General features: G+C 41.3%; 1 protein-coding gene across 2 annotated transcripts in view; it reads left to right on the top strand.

Annotated features, from left to right (window-relative positions):
- Positions 1–23815, top strand: part of LOC117258332 (metabotropic glutamate receptor 7-like) — a 100585-nt gene that overhangs the window by 1945 nt on the left and 74825 nt on the right. The gene's annotated exons all lie outside the window — the stretch shown is intronic.

Genomic DNA, 23815 nt, shown 5'->3' with positions numbered 1-23815 from the left:
GGTAGTTTCCCCTCCACTACACTGTGTGGATGAGACAGCTGAGTGTGCTGTTGCTTGTCCCTGGTGGTGCTGCAAGAACAGCTCCCGTCTGTTCCAGTCTCACTCCAAAGTCTGGATGAGTGGGCACTGACAGCCTGACACAATCACACCCAAACTCAACAACCCCCTCCTGAGAATAACAGGCCCGCTTCATGTGATTGCACATGATTATATGAGCCTCTTGTACGGGGAGACTGCAGGCATTTTTATGAATTGTTTAGAACCTGAAAACCTTGAGTTGGCTTTGCTTTTATCTACAGGGGCCCCCTTCTTCAAAATGAGCTTGTTTCAAACTCTTTGCTCCCTAATTGAGCTCGATGGCTGCGAGTAAATGAAATGAATTTGCACCACTAATTTCAAAATGAGTTAGCCTGGGTTTATGGGAACACATCTCTATTTCTGTTGGCTGAGACTCGACTGTTTGCCCACTGCTGGTGCTGCAGTGGAATGGGAATCACAGCAGGGCACCAATACAGCAGATTAATTATTTAAAACACATCTCCATAGCAAAATATCTAATTACTTGAAATACCATGTGGATGCTTTTTTCAAATGTGCAAACTTCTATACAGTTTTCCTCATGCGAGGACGGCGGTGAGGATCATCAGATCTGCAGTGTTGGTGCTAATGATTTGCGGTCACAGATTGTAACTCATAGGCTTGTCATCTTGTGTTTTTGTTTCAGTTCAATTAGACAAACCATGGGCTCTGTCTATAAGTAGCTGTTTAACTGCAACTGTAAGAGCATCAAAGTACTTAACATGCTTTTAACCCTCCCCCTCTTCCGTTTCCTTTCTCACACACATACAGTTACACACGCAACACTCTGGGTTTTTTTTGTTCTCATCCTCTGGGGTTTTTTGGCTCCACTGGCTGGACAATTAGACTGATGGTCCCAACCGCAACCTTCTGCCTGGCTTTGGTTCCTATCCACTCTTTGTAGGCTGTGTTAACAAATAAATATTTTATTATTCCAAGTTGGTAAAACCCTCCAGTGATACTTTGAAGCATCCTCAACACACTCGTTATTTGTTGCAGAATGCGAGGGTTGTAAGACTTCCTTTTCTTCATGCAAGATGTATAAAATTATGTATGCATTTGGGAAATTCAGAGAGTCTAAGGGGAGAGATGTGATTTCTTAATTCCCTCTCCTCTTTCCTCCTCACACCAAGTGTATCAGCAAGTTTCTAATACCCCTCTTCCACCAACATGGAACTGACTCTGTTCCGGTTCCCATCCCTAATTGTGAACCGTATGGAGCGTTTTGATGAATTGGTTGTGTACCTGAAGAGTTGCTTCCCAGCTGGAACCAGAAAATAAGGTTCCAGCAGATCCTTAACAAGTCTCAAAAGGCATTGAATTTATTAATTAAAAAATAAGGCCTTAACTGGTATTAAAATGTCTTTAATCTTTCAGAAATCTTAAAAATGCTAGGACATGAGGAGTAGGATTTTATCAGTTGTTTTTTTGTGTCGTTGCACTGTAAAATCTCAGAATAATTGGTAACATCCACTGAATGGCTCTCGCATTAGCATCACGCAGATCAAGACAACGGAACAAACATTATTTATATTTTGTTTCTAGCCGGGATGCTCAGAGCAGAGGATTCACTGTCTGCTAGTTAGTTGTCATTGTGCCATGGACGACATGGAGAAGTGCAAATCTAACAAATATTGGCTTTTTAAGCAGGATTTAACAACATGGCTGAAACTGATACAAAGCAATGCACATGAGGCTCGGTGTACTTTATTCAAAAACATTTTTAAACTCAGCAGAGTGGGAATAAAGGCAGTGGAATCCAACATGGAGAGTGAGACACACAAAATTGCCAAGAAGAACAGCCAAAAAATGCCAGGTATTTCCCGGTTCTGTTCTGCCATTGTTCCCGCCACACCTATTCCCCCATCTCCGATACCAGCACCAGGGTCAGCAGCAACAATTCTCTCAACAACATGTGGGTGTACACCTACACAGAAAGCAAAGGTGCTGTGTCGTCTGAACATAGTGACAAATGACCAATCATACAAGTCAAATGAGGAAGTAGGAGACCTATTTCATGCAGTGTTTGTGAACTTCAAGTTGTGCCAGTTTGTGGAGTTGTGGTCACTGTAAAATTGGCCTTAAATTTCATTTCAAGTGATATTAAAGGCGCTGTATGTAAGAATGTGGCCAAAACGGTTACTGCACTCAAATTCTAAATACTGCCACGAGTCGTGTCCGCCCCCCCTCCCCTACAGATTCGAGGTTGCTGGACAGCGGCACGCTGGAGACTGATTTGTTTGCCCACGGGTGGCTGCCGTGGCAGGGCCGCGTCGCGCGTCCTTGATCTTAGGTTTTCCAGCGGACCGTTCGAGCAAGTCTGGCTTCTCTGCTGCTAACGCTGCTGCCGGGATACAGCTGAGGAGACTGCTAATGCTATGTACCGGGACACTGCTAACGCTGCTGCCGGGATACAGCTGAGGAGACTGCTAATGCTATGTACTGGGACACTGCTAACGCTGCTGCCGGGATACAGCTGAGGAGGAGCCGGCTGCTAATGCTATGTACTGGGACACTACTAATGCTGCTTGCCGTGCTGCTGTAGCTCAGTCATAACTTTAACTGATGCTGAGACTCTACTGACTGCGTGACTGGTAGACGGCGGTGGGTGGCGCAACAGGCCAAAACACAAATTCAAAACATAAACATGATTTGCGGACCATAATTTTTTTTTTTTAATGCGAATATTCTGGCTGTACTATTGTTGTCGGTGAGATCAGTATGTTATATGAACATTATTCCTTAGTCTCTGTGACATATTAGGAGGATTTTATGACTATTTGCTTTAGATTTCTTACATATAGCTCCTTTAAATCCATCTTTAAAAGTCTTCAATCTAACTAGCCTTAAGTTGTAGGAGCCCTGCAAAATATAGCAGGTTTTCCTTGACGTGAAGTGCGAACCATGACGACGTTAGTGGGTGTGTCATATTCTACAGATTGAAAAGAGAGGATGGAGATGTCAAGGCAGAAAACTGTCAGAAATGGTCTCATTAATTGTTGGTCCAGGCTTGTTTTGATAACAGAACAAAAGTTAGTAGCTAATAAACACGATCTGCCATCCTCCTGCTAATCTTTACTTCCATTGTGCGTTGTGTAACGAACCTCCGTAGGTGACGCATCCTCGATTTGCAATGGCTCTGCTCAAAACTGGTGGAAACACAGGCTGGTTTGCTAGAAATCACCACGGTTTCAAGAATTCTGAGCAGAGCTGGTTCAATAATGAGAGCTAATTTGGAGGAAAAGGGGTGTAACTGTAAAGCAGTGGGAGTGTAGGTGTAGTCCATGTGCAATGTTGCACTGGAGCTTGAGGAGTCCGTGGATTCAGCATCCGTTGTTATGACTGCATCTCTTTTCATTTCCAGAAATGTAGATTTAATCACCACAGCCAAATCTGCACACACGATAAATCCAGTCTGAGCCTGTTTGCCCCTCAGCAGACTTATTTTTTCCATGGCACTGGTGGTGATGATAGTGCTGATAATAAACGATAATAAATTAAATGTGAGGCCACTTGATACTGTATAATCAATACTTACCAGAAATGAGGGCTCCCAGCCCATTTACCCTCATTAGCCTTACAGCATTTGATTAGTGTGTTGCAGCCATTACACGTTTCTGAGATTGTTTGCAACTGCAATCCATCAAGTATCAAATGATTCCCGTCAAAAGCGTCAAAAGCTTGAGAGAACACCTGTTCAGTTATGATTAATGAAGCAAAGCAGATTTTTTTTCTCATATCAAAGTAAACGAGGGCTCCGTGGAAAGTGTTCAATTTGTTGTCCTTGTCGATTTGAATTACATTTTCACATAGATTATAGGATGTGGTCCATAACTAAGCAATCTAATGGACTTTGAAGTTAAATCTTTACACTTTGAGCTTTCGGTCAATGACCTCACCCTGAGTTGTCCCCCTAGCTTAATTCTCCTTTTGTTCTCAGTGAATATCATCAGGTCATTGTGTGTTTCACCCCTGTGATAAATGAATCATCAGGGCAGCTAAATAGTGATTGTAGATTTTATTGCCGTATGCTAAAAATCATGGCTGTCTATTCAGGACTTGAGTAGCTGCTGAACTGTTAATGCTGGGAAATTGACATGAGGAATGGATTTTTCTGAGGACCTAGGAGGGTTGATCAATACTGTTGCCATGGTGAGGCCGATTTGCTGCTAAGATGTTTTTATTTCACTGCCTTTCATGCTGTGTTGGAAATGAGAAGCAACAATGCCACAGGAGGAAAAAAAAATCAATCAGCCAAACTTTTTGAATTGTTACCAGGAGCTATGATGCTGTGCACCTTTTAAAAAATCACCCAACCCTCACTGTCTAGCTCATGAGCGCCAAGTCATTCTCGGGGAGGACGACACTGTAGTTGAAAGAGCGGGCAACTTTGTCCATTTGTAAGTCCCGGCCTCTTGAATGAATCATGAAATTGATTTTTATCCAGATGACATTTACATCAGGGAGTGCAGCTCGCAATTCTCTGTCGCATCTCTTTTCTCAAAGACCGAGGCACAACTTTGTATTGAATGCAGGTGAACTCTGTCTTGTCCTCCTGTCTGGGGAAGCGGCCCCTTCAGACTAGCTGTCTAAGTGAGGCATTGACGTCCTCTGCTCTCATAGCCCTGACAGACTTCGGTCGGCTTTTTATCTCTCGTTTTTCACAGAATCATCACCGTGATTGATTTGAAGGAGATTGAAGCCTTGCAGTGTGATCTATTCAGCCAACAGAGGTAAAGACAGACATAAAGGGAATATGAAGGCTCTGTGTGCGTGTGTTACGTAAGAAGCTCTCAAAGTGACACAAAATGGCAAAGGTTAATTATGTCTGTTTCTCCAAACACCGGTGCTGTTTGTACATTTATTCATGCAGTGGTGCAGGTCAATTAGTCACATCTCTAGCGCTGTTTTTAGCCCCATCTTAGGAGGCATGTCGAGTTGGTTGGTTGGTAAGTCATGTACCATATGATAACACACACACACACACACACACACACACACATATATATTTGACGCAAAGTGCTCCATTACTATTGCTGTAGGAGTGAAGACACAACAGACTCATGGATATTTTATGATCCACACCAGAGGTTTTGACTTTCTCTGTCACTTGGTAATTGGCTTTTATTCAGAGTGAGACACTGAGATCCCACTCAAAGCATTATAATTTTATAACAAGTACGTGAAACATGGATAACAAAGTAAGTAACTCCACTTTCTCATCCAAATTGACTCTTCTTTTCAAATCAAGGCTCATCATCTTAGCTAAAGGAATACTTCAACTCCAAAATGATCAATTGTGCATCAATAACTCATCTGTGTTACGGTGAATTTGTGAAGAAATCTTTCTCTTGCATGCCTCCACTGTGAACTAATAACCCAAAACTGAGAAGATTCTTGATCAATTAGAATTAAAAAAGGCTCCCCGTTCAACAATAGCAAAACTATTTAAAAAAAAATCTGCTTACAAACTCTCACACAACTCGTGCAGTATAATCCAAGTCTCTTTTATGCAGTCATATGCTCAGTATTTTCCAAACACATGCAGTTTTACCAAAACCTTACACACTTCTGCACGAACAGTCTCATGTACGGACAAGTAGTGCACCTGAGCTCTGCTCAATGAATGCACAAGCAGAGTTCAAAGACACATGGTGGGGTGTTCTACTCATATGTGGAGGTGTTTCAAATTGTCATGCTTCAGCGACAATGCATGTGTTTGGGAAGTAGTGAGCATAAGACTGGATAAGTGAGACTTGGATTATACTGCACTGGCTGTGTGAGAGCTTGTAAATGGATGCTTTGATGTAGGTTTGCTGTTGTGAAACACAGACCCCTTCAACTTTAACTTACCAAGAGTGTTCTCTGTTTTTGGATACTTCGTTCACTGTGGAGACTAATTCACACGGGGTGAGTAAGTGATGTACAGATGATCATTTAGCAGGTGAGGTATTTCTTCACACATAACTAAACTCATTTAGATCCTCTTTTATACATTTACTACATTTTTTAAATTTTTCCAAGACTTAGTTATTGCACAAGAGCAGTTATTTAACTTTTTATGGTAGAGCATAAAATGTTACTATTACTGTATGTAGCTAAGAGAAAAAGTCAGGTAGGCTAAAAGTGTAACAAAAAAGGTCTTTGACCGTATAACGTATAGCATAAAAGAACGGAAAAAGACAGGTTGAGAAAGGCTCAGTGGGATTTATCTAGTAAGAGGAAATTGAAAACTTGGCTGAATATGGACGATGTTAATAAACCGTCAAAGCTTCACCATCCATCTCTCTGGAGTCGTGAAATATTCACAATAGAACAAGAGAATTACTGAATATTAGAATATGAGTCATATGAGTCTATCTTGTCTGGCTTTCCACGGGGTTGTGATTTAAGTTTGATTTCGCCCCAATACTCAAATGGAAGAAAAGCTGTACAATTAAATTGTCTGTTTCCATGCAGGAGTTACTAGCACATAAAAAACTGGCAGTGGCTGGGTAACAATAATCTGCAAAAAACTGACAAAGAAGATATCCACACACTTCTATCCTGTTACTAATTTTCCCTTTATTCTACTTGGACATGACATTATGTTAGAGTGAGGTTGTGAGCACGCCTGTATTTATAGATGTGCTGTGATGACACTACGCACATTATGTGTGAATTTGGTCATAGATAAGACACATGTGAGGACAGTATTTCCAATTATTTAAGCAGTAGAAATGATTACACCCTACCTGTGTGAATACATTACATTAAAAGCACAGCACCTGAGTCCCTGGGGGAGACAATTTGTGTCTGAAAACATTGCCACGTCCTTGTAGAATAAAAGAATTGGGAACAAGATAGCACAGTGCTGCAGTTCTTTTCTTCTTTTTTTGTCTTATTTTCATGCAGAACACAAAAACAAAACATTGAATACAAAACTCTCCAAAAGAAGGTCCGCTCTCGCAAAGCAATGAATACATAAAGACTTTTATATTATGGTCTAATAACACTCTTTTCACAGATAACAAAAATGCCTGACAGATTTTAAAGGGTTGATGAGTCATCAGTCAACATATTTGTGCTGGTTTGGTTGAACAATTGATCTTGTTCATTAAAGTGATGAAAATATTGAAACATAAAATGTTAGAAATAACTACCAAAACATACAAAACTACAGTATTACACATGACATTAAAGTATAAATAAATAAACCCTTTAATATAATACTTTTAAAAGTGTAATACCACCAATAAACGTTATACTGCCTAGTAAAACTAAGAGATTAATCATAGGTAGAGAGGATGTAGGAACTTTAAAGAGTAGGTTGTACTTTTATGATTCCTGTGGATATACTAAATACATTATCTATAGTCCAATGACTCTCACTTATGGTCGTTGGGACTGAGAGCCCTGTTGGTTTTCGTTCCAGCCATTTAATCAGGTGCTGACTTATGGCTCGATCAGACCAGAATTGGCAAGGTGAAATTTACTCACGCTGTGGCAAAAAAGCAGGTGGGACAGGAAATAATGTGGGCAGGGTTACAACCGTAAGCTCCTGGTGTTCGCATGGCAAACAGACTAAGAATAGTGTTCCAAAAGTTGAGAAACATACACTTTTTTATTGATTTTATACTCTTATCCTCACCCACTATCCGTGCTCTTGCCGTAATGGACAGTCACACTGCATGAACTTTCTTCTGCTGCTTGTTCTCTTTAAGCATGCAGTTATACAAACAAGGATACAAGCAATCGATACGTACTTAAGGACAGGTCAATCCCACCTGCCCTTTCAAATTGGCTGGGGGCCGATGAGTCTCGCCATCTCTCAGGTCAGAGTTCAATCAGATTGAACCCTGTGAGAAGTGAACAGTCGTAGGCGAGATCAATTCGGAAGCAAATGCGAATACGACAGTGGAGCTGGGATGCAGATGAATGCATTGAACTGAAGTGATCTGGTTGGACAGAGTGGCTACAGCGCTGTGAGTGTAAGTGCCAGGATTAAGCGATAACATGCATAGATTTGATGTTGGAATTGGCTAAAATAAATACAGAAAAATATGTTTGAATTATGGTGATTGGCAAATGAGAGTCAGTGACTTTTATTTGTTATCACAGCATGAACTCCAGGCATATTCAGACCTGCAAAGACCATAATTAGACTCATAACCACAGAGGAATGTTGCCTGAGAGCCTATTTTTTCAAATTCCCATCCCCTTGGCCTTTTGGGTAGAAACAGTGTTGTGAGGGAGCAGTGTTCCTCTCATGTTCAGTGAAGCAGGTATATATATTCATGCACACAAACATGACACAGTGTGTGCAACTGATGCAATATTAATAGAATGAATAAAATATCCCTGTGTCAAACAAGTTGTCATTGCGCCTGACATGAGGTCATCGGGTCAGCAGCCTGCCACAGGGAGAATATGAGAAACCATGCACGCCTGATATTAAGGTCTTGGCTATTCCCACAGGCCTGGGGGGATGGTGCACTTTATTATTCAGACACATAATAGCATGCTATATGAATAAATGTTTCTCAATGAAAACACAGCTGGTACATTTGTATTCCATTCTTCATTTGTTTTCAGACCTATTCTAGTTTGTTTTTGTGTCATGATTGCGCTTGTAGCTGATAAATTTTGTTTCGCTGTCTTTAATGAGATGTCATCCCTCATTTAGGCACGGATTTGAGGTCTTTGCTTGACGATTGCAGCAGATCAACTCTCCCAGTGAGGCTATTACCCCCATTTTCTCCCACTGCACTGGAGCGGGAAGGGGAAGAGGGCACCTGCTTAAAAGCTTAGCTCTGCTCACATTGAGGTCACACCAGTGTTCCTTCAAAACGTATTGTCGATATGACTGTAAAATGTGACAAGAATAGCACTCTTAGACTTTGTTGGAAGTTTTCTGCAGTTTATCTGGCGAGCAGAAGGAGCCAGAGAAGAGGAAACCCCATTACGTCCGATCCTCTTACGGGGATGAGTGGAGAAACATGAGGAGGTCTCTGCTGGCTGCTGGTCGGCCTCTCACTCATCCTTCCAAAAAGCAAAAAAAAAAAAAGGTCCCCGTTGCTTCAGCAGAAAATGATCAGTGTGGGCTGAAAAGCATTATCACAGGGCTAATTGTAGTTTTTGTAGTTGTTTCAACTCAGTGGTCTGTGATCCATGCAACATTCTGGACAGAGCCTGAATCACAAAGTCACTCAGCCATAGCGGAGTTCTTTGCTATATGACTAAATAACATCCAAGTCTGCTTTTATGATGGAAAACCTCATACGAGCACAATAGTCTGTATAGATCAGTGAGACATTTGCCTTTTAAATATGATCTGTTTCTACCAGGCAAATTCTCTCCTCACTTCTAACACTTCTTCAAATCCTGCTAAATGAGTTAAGTGAATTTGTTAAAAGGCTGCCGTTAGTGCTGCCTGTGAGAGTGTCTGCTGCTTCAAAAGGAGGCATGTTGTTGTGGTTCCTCTAAGACCTGGGTCCTGTGCTTTGTTCTCTGTTTTATCGCTTTCTCAACACTTTCCACGCTCTGCTCTGAAATCACGTTGCACCTTAGAAATTATATTGCACTTAAGACTAATCCTGTGGATCTACTTGTCAGGGAGAATCCCCTAGCAACACATAAAAGATGCTGCATTTTAAGGAAAAAGGGAGCAAACAGAAGCAAGGAAAACAAAGAGGCCACAGCTATACTGGAGGCTCTGTGTGACTGTACTGTAAAGCACAGCTGTGCTTCAGATAAATGCTAACCAACGGCATGCTAACACACTCACAGTAGCAGTGTTGAATGTTTGGAGGGTGTAATGTTAATGCTCACCATCTTAGTTTAGCGTGTTAGCATGCTAATATTTGCTAATTTAAACACTAAACACAAAGTATAGCCGAGGCTGATGGAGATGTCATGAGTTTTCCAGGTGTTTAGTCATATATGATCTAAACATTTTTGACTTGATGATGGCGCTAAAGGAGAAGCCTCAGGATAGCCGAAGTTATCACAAATCATCCTGTGAGGGACGGAAATATGTGTAACAAGTTTCTTGGTAATCCATCCAATAACTTCTCTCAAAACTACAGTTGTCAGCCTGGTGGTGGCACTAGATGAAAAATCATGTCTATAAAATTTTACAGCAATCAAGCAAATATCTGTTGAGATAATTCAGTCTAGATCAAAGGGTTTTCACTGCAGCCCAGTCATCAAAAGAACATGTGGGCATTTTATGTTTCCGCAAAGCACGGATATATTACATTAGAATATATCGTATTTATCATATCAAAAAGATGTAGTTTTGAATACATGTATATCAGCTGACTTTGTCATTGGGAGGTAGAGTGGATGGTGGATGGCGTGAGAGCTCCGAGAGATGGTTGCTAGGCTGCAGACCTCTCTTAAGGACCAACAAACAATAAAACCAGTTGCTCATTAGCAAGACGCGAAAGCGGCATAAACAGGATGTTTTCCTAACCATAACCAATTGGTTGTTGTGCCAAAATATAACCCCACTTTAACCAAAGTTTGACTGAAGGTTCTGGGAGCTTCAGTCTGACACTCAGGCTAACATATTCGTGGTTTGCCAAAAACATACGATGCTAACATTTACTGTGACGATTAGCTTAGCTAATGCTAATGCTTACATTTACTGTGCTCATCTGAAAAGTGAAGCCACCATGGCAATGCCCTAAGCATGCTTTCATCTACTGTTCAGTAGGGGTGACTCCACTGATTGCAAAAAGAACTCTCTCATTAAACATTTTTCTAATGAGTTTATTCTTTCAGCCGCTAGTTTAAGATCTTCTTCAATTAAGCATGATGTTCATTTTGTAAATTATGGTTCCATTTAGAGTAAAATGGACGTTAAAGCAGAGTATGCTTTAGGGTGTGGCTACTCTGTAATGGACAAGTCGATACGACGGCGATGTCTTCAAGTTCTCAGTCAGATCCAGACCTTGTTCCCCTGCAGCTCCACCCACTCATCCACATATGGTCACTTCTGACAGCAAAAACCAAGATGGTGCCAAGATGCCAAACTTGAGACTTCAAAACGGGAGTCCACAAACCAATAATTGACATCATGGTGACAGATCCACAAAGCCACCGTTAGCCACTAGCATGGTTAATAAACAGGACATGGTATTTAAGCTCTGCACATCGATACACACATTTTCAGTGTCTCAGTCCCACAGTCCACACCGTTGAGTGTAGCAGCCACATGCATGCAAAGAGACTGATGCACCATTACTATTAAAACATAATAATCTTTGTGCAATGTGCTGCCAACTTAGGAGACAGGAGGTGCACTGCTCACATGGCTGTCTTTCTTTCCCCAGAGGCTGGTGGCACGAGGCTCTGTTTAGACTGCATGCCCATGTGAGGGCTCTAATGTAGATAGGCATGCCGCTGAAGAGTAGCGAGAAGTAGACAGGGAGTCACCGCACGCCAGCTTGAGCTGCAAGAGAAGGAGGAGAAAAACACAATGGTCCTTCTTCTGCAGTGTTTATATCCTCTCTTATCTCCAGTGGTATTGAGCCATGCAGATACATTTGTTTTTGTTTAATGTGCCACGGTGTCAACATTGTTTCATATTTGTTGCTTATTATTTTAAAGCAGGAATTGTTTAATGCATTCGGCACCACAATCAAAACCCCATTCACCTTTATTGTTTTGGGGTGGAGGCAGAAGATGTATTCGCATCCTTTAAAGCCAAACATAAAGTAAGATAAAAAATAATCCATTACAAGTATAAATCCTGCACTCAGAATCTTAAGCAAATAGTAAAAGCACAGAATTACGAACAAAATGTCCTTAGAATAACAAAAGTATTAATAATACTTCTCATACATACATAATACAGAAGAACCAACCTCTTTTTATTCCCAGGTCGTCAAATACAGATGCTCTGTCACGCACCTCTGCATCTTATAGCGATGCACAAGGCGTCTTTTAGCATCTCTATGTGACACACAGCTAAAACAAATTTTAATACATGGTTAATGCTGTGAAACGGTTGTGGTTAGCTTTAAGCCACAAAACTGCTTGCTTAAGATAATGTTTTGGGTTAAAATAAGCACCTTTGTTACCTAACAATAGTGTGACAGTGTTAATTTATCACATAAGTAACATCAGCGTGCGATAATTGTACGTAAATTAAGTAATGTTAGGTTAAATTACAGTGACTTTTGATTTCACACAGGACACATACTGCGGTCTCCTGGGTCAAAGTCTTGATTTGTTTGATCCATCTAGGTCTCCTCCCTCCCACTTTATGTGGACTTTCTCACTTTTTATACAATGGAAGTGCCAGTCAAGTTAATTGAAAGCCTGGCGCATCTCATAAAAACACTAAAGGGTGCCTTTGGGATCGACATCACATGCCGAGGGTTGTGACAAACCGTCAGTATTTGACGACTTGTGGATGACAATGGGCTGAAAAAAATGATATTGCAAGTGTTTTATTATGTATTATCAGATAATTGTTACTGTTGCATTTATATGCATATCATAGTATTGTTTAAGTTTATAGCATATATCATATTCCTGTTTTCAATAGTCAAGCTAATTTGAACAACTTTGTTTTTGATGTGACAAAAAGTCACACTTTATAAGAGGAATATATGTTTTGTGTGTAAAATCTTTATCAGTGAGGCAACTGGTAATTAAAGCTGTCCAATAAATGAAGTGAAATAAGAGATACAACATTTCCCTCTTGACATAAACTGATGTGGAACTATCACAGAGCATGAAATGAAGAAGTAAATCAAATTTCTATACTTAGATACAGTGCCAGTGGAAGTAAAAGCAAATGTGGTAAATGTAGTAAGTTATGTTTTTTAAAAACATGCCCAAATTAAACCAAACCTTCATGGTTAGATGCCAGATGTAAGTGAACTGAATAATTTAAAATATATTGACTTCATCAGGTGTTCATGTGTGCATGTGTATTAGTGTGTGCCGGCGGATCTCAGGGATGTCAGGGTCCAGTGTGCTCTCTCACAGTATACATAATAAACTGTCATCGGGATTCATTCCTTGTCCTTCAGCTGTGTTATTACAGCAGGGCCTGCAGGTGCATCAGAACGGTTGCTGACAACAGATAGTAATATATAACGATTATATCAGCTACCACAGTGTGGACCTTTATAGGGAGACTAAATTATTAGAGTGCAGTGTTGGCCTCGGGTACTCTTGCTAAAATACCTGTTGATTTTACATGTGGAAATGAAAGAGTGGAACTTTGGTGTTTCATTAGCTTCAATTTCATTTCGTTTGTATTTCCCTCGAGATGATGTTTGGCGAGTGTGTGTGTGTGTGTGTATTTTTTTCCGGCTGGCTGTGCAGTCGTGTGTGTGAGTTCTGTTTGAACATACAGTATTTGTGTGTGTCTGCTCTTTTGAGCTTATAAAGTATACTATGCCACAGTAGCCAGAGCATACATAAAAAATCAGCTGACAGGATAACTGTTTTCAGATGCAAATCCTGTGGGATTTCAAGTGTTCTCGGAAACGCCTGCATGTGACAGTTACATTGATTTGGGGGAAGACCTCAATCACCATTGACGTTTTGCAAATTAGAGAAGCTCTTTCCTTTCAAATAGGGTTGCTTAAACTACAATTGACTAGCGGATAGGAGCCATCACTGACAGAATACAGTGTTTTTTAACTGCCTTATCAGTGTTGGAGCACTCACATGTGGCCCTCAACAAGGCTACAAGGATCAATAACGTGTAATTTATCAATGGATTATGCATAGAGCTGTCAAGCGCCCTCTACCTGGAGGTCCAAGGGCAATCAAATGTGATATTTGCCAGTAAATATACTGAGGCCTTTTGGGAAACAAAACCATCTGTATGTTGCATCAGACAATCATTATTTTCCCTTAACTCCTGTCAGTGGATACAATTCTACTATGCACATGATATTTAGGAGGGCTAAAAACATTTTTGTAAGCTTACTGTTGCACATTTCTGATAAAATACATTTTGTGTTAATCATGATAGGGAAAAATATGTTAAATAATTCACATTAATGGGACTTGCCTTCCATGTGGCTACATATAATAGAGTGTGCCAGGGCTGACGTCAAAATCCGGAAGATTAGCATCGCGCTAGTTCCCGGAAGAGAAAGTGAATGTGATTTTTGCATTGCTTTTTGGATTATGTCAGAAAATAAGCTCTGTGGCTAACACAAGTTTATGATACTTACAGGTTTTGTTCAGCGAGATAATCTTCACATATGAACACCTTTCATACCGCATTTGAAGCTTAAATGCGATTGCCAGAAGTAAAAAGCTAGCGTTAGGCTTTAACGGACTACATGACTACTCCACGGTCGCATGACTGTTGACGTCACCGCCACTAAGCTTTCAACTGATTTCGGGCCGCTTTATTTTAAAAACATTGTATAATGGGGAAATTGGACTGTTTAAGCTAAATAAGAAGTTGTAATGGCGGACTGCCAGCACTCTCACCTGTTCGGGGGTGATGACGTTTAATGTCCCCGACAGGGTTTGTAGTCGTATTGAGCAACTTGTTAGCAACCGCCTTTTTTACGACATGTAAAAGCTTCAAAATTCACAAGTAGGGTATTTACTGACGTGTTTTATGTCGTAGAACAAAACCTGAAACTCGTTTAAGCTTTTGTTAACCACAGACCTTATTTGAGGCATTTTACCAAAATCCCATTCAAAAAACGTCTTGACTTTTAGACGAGAGAACCGGAAGTGCTAAAAGCGCTAACAGAGTTCCGGGTTTACTGGCACACTCTATTGGACCTCACAAGGTTACTAGTAGATTTTAGAGCTGTGATTTGGTTTCTCTTTTCTAAGGCAAGAGTAAGGGTTGGGCCAGGCATGTAGAGGTTATGGATATAGTGAGGACAGAATTATGTAAAGCCACATTCATGCTTGATGCAAGGGGTTAACATGAGCCCTGCAATAGGTACCTACAGCAGTAGGTTTTGATTTATAATTCAGCGTCAGATTTCATAATGGCACCACTGCAACACCAGACAGATGTGCGTGATCAGGCTGCATCTTACTTTATTTGTATTCCCCACAGTAACCGTTGCTTATATTCTTTCATTCCCTTTGTAATGTAGAGCGACGGTGGGATATGTCAGTACTTACAGCAGAACTGGAGTTACATTTAGGTTAAATGCCTAGTTTTACTTTGTCTCATCACTGAACAGGAGACTTGTCCCTGTGCAGTTGTCATGTTTAAGTTCATTCATTTGCTGTGAAAGAGAGTAGGAGTTTCGGTGAGCAGAAGGTTTGCACTATCTTTCCTGTTAACTGAGAAGACCACAGAGTCTTCCCCCAGCTTCCTTAACATTGTCTTTACTGCCAGCAATCTCCACAAACATCATAAACCTAAGCCCAAACTGACCTGTCTCACTTATGGCAGTCCTTGTGTGGTTTAGCCTTAATGTGGTGTTAAATTTTAAAGAAGCCGCACATTGGATATGGCATAGCCTACAGCGCAGCTTTGACAGCTACATGCCATAACTGCTTAATGAGCAGCTATAAATCAAACTAAAGACCCCGGGTCCACCAAATCGTTTTTTTCCCAGCTGAAAACTCCAGGTGCTCCTCAGGAAAGCCCCAGCTGGGAGCACTTGAGGGTGCTTTGGAGGCGCTATGGTTTTTCAACTGAGACACTTTGGTTGCGTCTGGTTGTTATGATACCAAACACCCATGGGGGTAAATATGTGGACACAAGGTAGAGTACTTGCTCTGGATGAAGACATGGGGAAAGAGGATGGATCTGCCAGTCTGTGTAGGTTCTTGAGAGAAAAACATACAGTATATTTACATATTTCTCTGCCCTTGTTGTTGTTGTTCAGCATTTGTACATTGACGATTGGTCTTAGTGGTATTTTTTCCACCTCTAGTCCACTGTGATTGGACGGTCGGATCAAAAGTGACAGTAACAAGCACAGGGTTTACCCAAAGTTGAACATTTTTTCAACTCCTGGCGCTCAGAAAAAAATGACGAACGTGCAGCGTTCAGCGCAGGATAAAGCACCTTATCATGCTGTCGTGCTGTAACATAGTGTGAATATGCAGCACTCCCATTGCAAGGAATTTTAAAAATATTCTGGCCTCAGGGAAAAAAGCTTTGGTCGACACAGCCTTAAAGCCACAGTGTGTAGGAATTTCTCCCATCTAACGTTGAAATCATATATTGCATTCAAACAGATGGTGCACTCTAGCGCCTCACTGTTTCAAACACGTATTGCAACAACTGTAGCTGCTGTGTACCAAAAAGCTATGATAACACTGATGAAACCATGTCATCCGATACTACATGGAGTATTCATTCAGGCTCCTACACAGACACACGCGACGCAAGTTGACAAACCCCCTCCTCACCATGCTGGCTGTGTTTACAACGTAGGACTGTTGGGGTGGATGTAAATTGAAACAAACTAATCACGTTTTGTCCTTTGACAACTGACAAGTGGCTCAACCTCACACACCTCATCCCTCTCCTCGCATTACTGCGCCGCTAACAGCTGTTAGTGGCCAGCGGCACTACTGCCGCGTAACAAAGTCCCACTCTTTGAGCATAATGCAGGATCATGTATTATGCAGCACCACAGGAGATGGAATCCTCGTCGCCAAGAAAGTGCAAAAGGGAATCAAAAAGGCAGCGTGACCGGCGAATTAAAAAAACAAGGGTCAGCATTGGGGTTGCCTTTCCCAGGTGGAGAGAGCTGCTGAAGGAGAAAGGTAATACAATCACAGGCCAGCGCTAACAGCGGCTAACAGCTAACAGCGGCTAACAGCTAACAGCGGCGCAGTGATGCGAGGAGAGGGATGAGGCTGTTAGCGACTGGCCGCTAACAGCGGCTAACAGCCAACTGCGGCGCAGTGATGCAAGGAGAGGGATGAGGCTGTTAGCGACTGGCAGCTAACAGCGGCTAACAGCCAACAGCGGCACTGGCCTGTGATTGCATTACCATTCTCCCTCAGCAGCTCTCTCTACCTGGGAAAGGCTACCCCGATGTGGGCCTTCGTTTTTTTAATTCGCCGGTCACGCTGCCTTTTCTATTCCCTTTTGCGCTTTCTTGCCGACAAGGATTCCGTCTCCCATGATGCTGCATATGCATGATCCTGCATTATGCTCAAAGAGTGGGACTTTGTTTCAAATTTGCCAGGGTAGTAGCGAAGCACCTCTTGCTCCTCAGTCACGCAGTGCTGGCCTGGCTCTCAACGAAAACGCTGAAGGCAGTGCTGTATGTCCCTTGCTGGCGGGTGTATTCTCAAGATGGCGAAACGTAATGGAACCCCACAGACGACTTACCCGCACAATGTACGAACAAATCCGAAATTCTCCTTTTACGAGAATAAGTCAGATTATTGGTGGAGGTAATAGTACACCAGTGATGACATATTTATGAATGCAGACATCAATTTTTGCCAATAAACAACTGAAAATGTTACACAATGTCCCTTTAAGGCAAGTGACACAAACAAGCGTGTGTGCTTGGTGTGTGTCAATATACCTGCATCCATCATTAAAGGGACTCAACTCTCTAAAGACAAAAAGCTGGTCCACACAAGGTTAACCTCTAGATTTAGTTTTTAGTTGAAGGGCTACTTTGTGGATCTTTAACCAGCTTCGTATCGTAAAAGTGTGGGTAGTGTGTGTAAATGACCTGTGGTAAACTTGCCTCAACTTGACTCAATTTTCATCTCAGATGTTCACTGGCTCTGGGGCTGTTGCTCGAACTACAGATTGTACTTCCACATTTTCATATACCCGCCACCACAGGCACAAAGAGAACAGAAGTGGATTGAGAGAGGGACCCACCTCCCTCTCTCTCAAACTCACACCTAACAGTAAAACTAGGCAGTGCTGAACAAAAATAAACCAAGATTATGTTACTGCTGAGCCTATTCTAGCTAACTGTTTTACTGTAGTTTGAGATTTGTGGTTACCAGCTGCCTGCCATATTGTTTTCTGTGTCAAAACAGATGAGTAGCACACACTTCATATCAGGTTAGGGAAAACGTATTTATTGTTGTAGGGATGAATAACGTTATGTGTATTAAGGGTTATCATGTCCACATCATCAGACACTGGGGAGGTATTAAGAGGAATATTGGATTTCTCTGTAAAGCTAACTTTTTAGCACATTAGCTAACTTTAGCTTCGATACCAAAGCAAACTGGTGGAAACCATTCAAGTGTCGTCCTCCTTTGTAAGATTGGCAAAGAAGTCAACCACACTGCCGGCCATCCCACCTTCAGCAGTCCTGTGACATCGTCCATCCACTGAGTGAGAGCATACGGGTCGGCCAGTGTGGTCCCTTTAGTCAGTGTTTACTTATTCAAGTAACAATCACGGTCCAGCAGAGTAAGTGACCTGACATGATGCGTTCATAAATTCATTCTAATGCTTTACACTAAAATGAGAGCCCTGTTGGTCGAAGAAACTGAGCATTATAATCCTATATGAATTAACAAACGGTTAACTTAAGCGTACATTCACTCCGCTTGATGCTCTGCTGCTCTGTTTGCCCAGATGGAGTGCCTAGAGTGTGCTCTGCCACTCCGAGAGTGCGGTGCTCTGTAAAACTGAACAGTATATTCAGACAGTGTTCTTAATTTACGTACAGTCCATTTTGTGCCAGAGTGCGCTCCGGCACTCAGAATGAGTATTTCTGAACACACCACTGTCATCATCTTCCTCCATTGTCTAAAACAAGCCAACAGAACTTGCAAGCTAGCATTAGCTAATGTGTTTGGAGAATTGTTTTGCCTCCAGCTAAGCCCAGCCCATCAAAAAAGATCATACTGTTTACTAACAATAAGAGAGTCAATTTATTTATCCAGTGTGGTGCAGTGCATTCTGGCAATTGTAGGTTGTCTACCTCTTGAGCAGAAGCGAATGCCACAGCCCTTTCCTCTGCTGTCTGTGGTCATAAAGCACCCATTTCAAAGGTATTAGCTTATTCCAACTGTATAGACAGCCCATTTAAATAAAAAAGACCCTCTCTCCAGCAGTGAAGTGCTTCTTTAAGGCTACTTTAATGAGTGGTTGTGGTAAGGCATGTAGTGGTTATGGTTGAGGTTTGGCTAAAGACTGCAGCATATAAATGTACCTCAAAGCCCTGTCCTTCTAAGTAATAGAAGAGAGTGTGTGTGTGTGTGTGTGTGTGTGTGTGTGTGTGTGTGTTAGGGTGGCAATAATCCCACGCTCTCACTGCTCAAGTAATTTTCCAGTTCCCCTGCACAGTTGGAAACACATCACACCTTTTTATTTGGAGAAACCATCCACACAGAGGTTATGATTTTGAATGTGCTCTAATGAACATGAAAACGAAAGAAATAAATAAACGCAGGGCCCTTGAATGCACCCACTGTGTTGGTCATAGCACAAGTGGCTTGGAGTAGTTTAGTTTACACTATGATGATAATGTGAATGTTTATCTGTTTAGTCTAGTTCATGTAATACTTTTTCTGCTACTGTGTTCTTAGGTTAAGCACCAATAACACCACTAATAAGGATTTTTCCTTTTCTGAACTTTAGATATTGGTATATGGATAACTATCTCAAACATTTCTGATGTTAAAGGCTAGAAGTTCTTGAAAACACACAATCTACCTCACATATGAAATATTCAGTGGAATAGATCAGCACGTTTCATGCATTTTTGATTTTAGATGAACAATGAAGTTTAAGTCTGGGGTTCAGATCTTCTAACGTATTGTATTTGTCTTATTTCAGCTCATTTGACAGATTGCGTTCTGAGCAGACTTGAGATCCCCATGAGCTGTTTTGGAAAAGATGCGTGTTAGTGCTCTATTTGAAAATAAAGACAAGCTTTCAGTAGTGGTGTGTGACAGTACCATTGTATTCGACTGGGCCTATTCCTGTTTCGGCTGGTTAAGTTGTCTGAGGGTAATTGTCTGATCTGGCTTCTGTTGCACATCTCTGATTCTGGCTCTGAAATACATGTCAGTGTGCAGCCTTCTGACACTTTGTCTCACTGCGAGTGGAAGTTATGTGAAATGTGCGTGTCACAAAAACACATTCCACATAAATCTTCTCGGTCCATTAGTTGAGACACTTGCTCTGATGAATCATGATCTCAGTGAGAATGAGAGTCTGTTTACACAGAATAGCTCCATCTGAAAGACTCTGTCTGTTGGCGGGTTGCTCAGTACGACACTGGGAAAAAGCTTCTTTTGCTCACTGAGTGGACAATTGTCCATTGTTCTGGCTGTGCAGCAGAGCCAGTGTGTTGCCAAGAGGACTACCAGGTCAGATGTCCTCAGAGATGCACTTCACCAGCAGCACAGAGTAGAACGGAGAGCCCATGGGTGGCCAGGTCACGACTGGACACTGGGATCATTTTCATCAGAGAGAGCTGCGGGGGAGATAGCAGACTTACAGAGACTTTAATAAGCTTTACCCGAGGGTTTTTCAATTATTTTCAACAGCTACCTTTCTTTATACCTCACTGCTAAAGAGCACATAAAGGTATAATGTTAACTAGTAGTAGTAGTAGTCCATATTTCAGTGGTGAAATGACCGTACCAAGCTGTTTGCCTAATGCTATATTATCGTGTGGTACTGCAGTTAAAGAGCTGATTGATTTGGAGAGTCTGCACTTTGTCACCATATAGCTATAATGTGACTTTGGCCAAAATTAGTGCAGACCTTGTCTTCACTGTGATGAATTACACAACTCATGAAAGTCTTTCAACATATTTTCATACAGAAATTAACTGGAGGAGTGTGCGATGCATTGATCTGAATTGGTATAGCTATTCAGTGATCAACAATCCAATACTATCGATGCAAAGTGAAAACATGAATACATATCATCATCTTTAAGATACGCCTTTATTTTTAAATTCCTGTAGAACGTGTGTCACCATTTTGGGCCAAGCACACCTCCTTCTTAAACTGTGGATATTTACTGTTCTCAACTCATTTTGATTGCATGCCCCTGAGTTGAATCGCCTCAAAATCGCATTGTGGCAACCTTTGTGATATATCAGCAAATACTGAGTGCTTCACATGAAAAAAACATAATGGACATAAAACAGACAAGACAATTCTATATAAAAGGACCATAGCTTTTGGGCGTACTTGACAAAGACTGCATCCCGATCTTCTTCCAGCTGTTGCTGGGAACCTCCAATAAGCCAGCAGCAGATAATCGCAGTGTTCTTGGGGCAAATATTTAACAAGGGAGCAATGTATGATGAAAAAGTTTTGATGTTGCCTCTATTTGCTGGATGGTCAGCTGTGATGTAAAGTGCACGATTTGTAGTAAACAGGCTTAAACTTGAAAAAACCCTGGTATGCTCCTTTAGAGTGCAGTTAATAAAAGAAGGTAATGAGCAGTCTAAATCCCATTAGTCAACTGTAAGTAAAATTATGCTTAAAATAAAGCCTCAAAAACCAATTAACTATCTAACAAGCCCGAGTGTCTACAGTCATAGTGGCTCTGTACGGCTGTACTCAGGCACAGCTGTGCTTTAAGCTAATGATTTTTAGCAGGTATGTTTACTAAGTTCATCATCTTTGTTTAGCATATTAACATGCCAACATTTATTCATCAGCCCTTAACACAAAGTACATCTGAGGCTGATGGATATGTCATTAATTTTGCACAGTCAAAAACTAAAGTATTGGACAAAAAAACTGTAAAACTCTGACCTGGTGATGGTGTCGGGGGATTGTAAAGTGATTCATCCTCAGGGGGACATTAATATATAATTTCAAGGCAAGCCATGCAATAGCTGTTCAGACATTTTACCGTAAATCACAAATGTCAACCCCATAGTGACACTACAGCAAAAGTCAGGAGATCACCAAAGTCATTGGAATTCATTCACTGAGTACTATGAATGGATGTTATTGGACCAAATAGCTCTGGGAACTCCAAAGCCAGATAACCTAACATGACTCTGACCAAATTTGGGTAGGTGAGGAGAAGCAGCCAGAACTGGTTATCTAAATAACAGGAAACAGCAACTTAAGTGACAGGAAACACCTTTTAATGTATATGGGAAAGCTTGTGGGTGTGTCAACTGATACTGCTTGTTTGTCAGACACTATAAATTGGCATGATGTACCAATTCTTTCACTTTCTCGTGAGTAAACCCTCAAATGTCAAATTCTATATGTTTTGAGACTCTTTATTCCACAACACACTTTGGAGAGCTCTACCAAGAATTACATCCTGTCAAAGGCTTTTTTTCTGTTTGCATTCACTCTACCAAAAGGAACGCTAAAGTGACATAAGCCAGCCTACACTCTATTTAGTTTTAACAAGTCAGAATTGCGTTGAATTTCCCCTCGTCACATATGTGCTTAGTAAAGCCTGGAATTCCCTGTCAGTCCATTTGTTTGTGTTTTCTTACATTTTTTCCATTATGAGATGTTTGTATTTTATGTTGTTTACATGGCTAACAGGTTTTAAAAAATGGTGGTTGCCTGCATGGGCTCGTGTGTCCAATCAATCAGGTTCCTCTTACGTTGGGAGAACACCTACCTACTCTTAAGTAGGAGCTGAAAAAGTACCTCAAAACAGTGTTCTAAGAAATACGACAGTTCGTAGTTGTGTTGCTGACAAAATAAAAAGGGTAACTGATTTCAAAATGCCTGATGTCTCTACAAAATGTCATGGCAATACATCCAGTAGATTTGAGATATCTCACAAGACAAGTGAAGTCTTTGATCTGTTGGTGGCATTGGAAGAAATGTAAGGGGGTCCAAATCTGTAGGCTCCAGCCTCAGTGCATCATGAATGCCTGCACAAGGTTTTATGGCAATCCATCCAATAATTGTTAAAATATTTCAGTCGGGGCAGACTGACAGACCGAAATTACCGTCCCTAAAGCCATGCCGCCAGCATGGCTAATAAACAACAGCTTCATATTCAAGCTCTGCACATGAACTGACAGCCCTACGACCAAAATTGCCATCCCTCGAGCCATCTTTGTGGCCAAAGCGCCTCAAAGAAAAACAATAATTTGCAAAACTAACCACGACCATATATTTGCTCCTACATTTAGAGAACTTTTCACTTTCTGTGTTCTTGCCTCGAGCATCCAAGTCATTAAAAATGCAGCAGTCAGAAGTTTAACCATTAAGGGACCATGCATTCTTGATTTTAGCATCAGCTCATTGGCTACAAGATTTAAAGTCAATCTTCAGCTGACATCCAGATCACATTGAAAACATTGAAAAATATAGCAGTGCTCTGACTCTCAGCAGACCTTTTATTTCCTCATGAGTCACACTCAGCCTGTGATCCTCGGGCTGTCCTGACTGTCCCCTGTCTTGACAGAAGAGGAAAGGTGACTGTGCTTTTGCCATTAGGACCCAGACGCTGCGGGAGAGAAGAGACTTCTGTGCCCTGACCTGTGCCTCCCAGGCTGTGGGTGTATACTTCCACCAACAACATCCACTAATCAAATGCTGCAGGTTATAGACACTTAATGTGAGGGCCAGTTAGAGTGTGCCAATCCTAGCATTGGATGCGAGATTTGTATAAAGCCTTGGAGGAAGGTCTGCCTCTTCAGCTAAACAATAAAGTCCTATAGTTGACTGTGAAATGCCCTACCTTGAAGACTTTTTTTTTCCCCCCTGCGTTCAAGGTTGTCTTTCAAATCGCTTTTATTATCAGCTTTATACTCTGGTGTTCCCAGGTTTTGCTTGCTTGTAGTTTTATGCTGCTACATTTTGAATGTTTTATCTGTTTCTGTATTTGTGTGTTCATTTATT

Source organism: Epinephelus lanceolatus, chromosome 8 (assembly GCF_041903045.1).
Source record: "Epinephelus lanceolatus isolate andai-2023 chromosome 8, ASM4190304v1, whole genome shotgun sequence".
NCBI classification, from domain to species: domain Eukaryota; kingdom Metazoa; phylum Chordata; class Actinopteri; order Perciformes; family Serranidae; genus Epinephelus; species Epinephelus lanceolatus.
This window is presented reverse-complemented; position numbering and strand designations above follow the sequence as displayed.